Source organism: Empidonax traillii, unplaced genomic scaffold, assembly GCF_003031625.1.
Source record: "Empidonax traillii isolate 1590-97213 ecotype Southwest subspecies unplaced genomic scaffold, ASM303162v1 scaffold240:size1935192, whole genome shotgun sequence".
Classification (NCBI taxonomy): Eukaryota; Metazoa; Chordata; class Aves; order Passeriformes; family Tyrannidae; genus Empidonax; species Empidonax traillii.
Genome location: NW_020955433.1, coordinates 1,805,681 through 1,806,364, shown reverse-complemented (window position 1 = coordinate 1,806,364; position 684 = coordinate 1,805,681).

Here is a 684-nt window from a genome sequence, read left to right as displayed (position 1 = left end):
ACACTGCACTGTCACTGCAGAGACCCGGGTTCGATTCCCGGTCGGGGCCCCTCCCCGGGCAGATGGAGCTCGTTAGCCCTGTAAGGCAATCCATCTACGTCCTGAGGACCTCGCTGCCACCGTCCAAGCGTGCTTGGCCCCGGCAGATGAACCTCAGGATTAAAGGGTGGGCTCAGTTCCGCGCACACTTTGTCTCACCTAAAAAATCCAATGCGCAGGCTGGAAGGTGGAAAGACCTTCCCTGGTTCTTCGTTCGCGAAGTGACTGGCCATTACATTATTACACCCCTAGACAACGCGGTGAGTGTATCTCACAGAGACAACTCACACGCAGCTAATCCCGAGCTGCTAAATAGCAGAGATATTTTTCGAACCGGAAACAAGTAACGTTCCAGGCCCTGGATGTGGTAACACGCTGGAAATTTACAAGGTTGTGGAGCAGTGATGGAGAAGACAAGTAACAAGCACTTTTTAAACCAAGGTGAGGCTTGCATCAGTGCAATGGCAAAGGTCATACAGTAAACTCGAGCAAAACAGAGAAAAAGCTGCGAGGTCGGAGGCACGGCCGACAACGATGCTGTTGCCCCTCTCCAGCGGCCTGGCCCCGTCCCACACTTACCGGCCCCGTCCCGCACCTACCCGCCCCCGTCCCGCACTCACCGGCCCCCGCCGCGCCGCGCTCCCC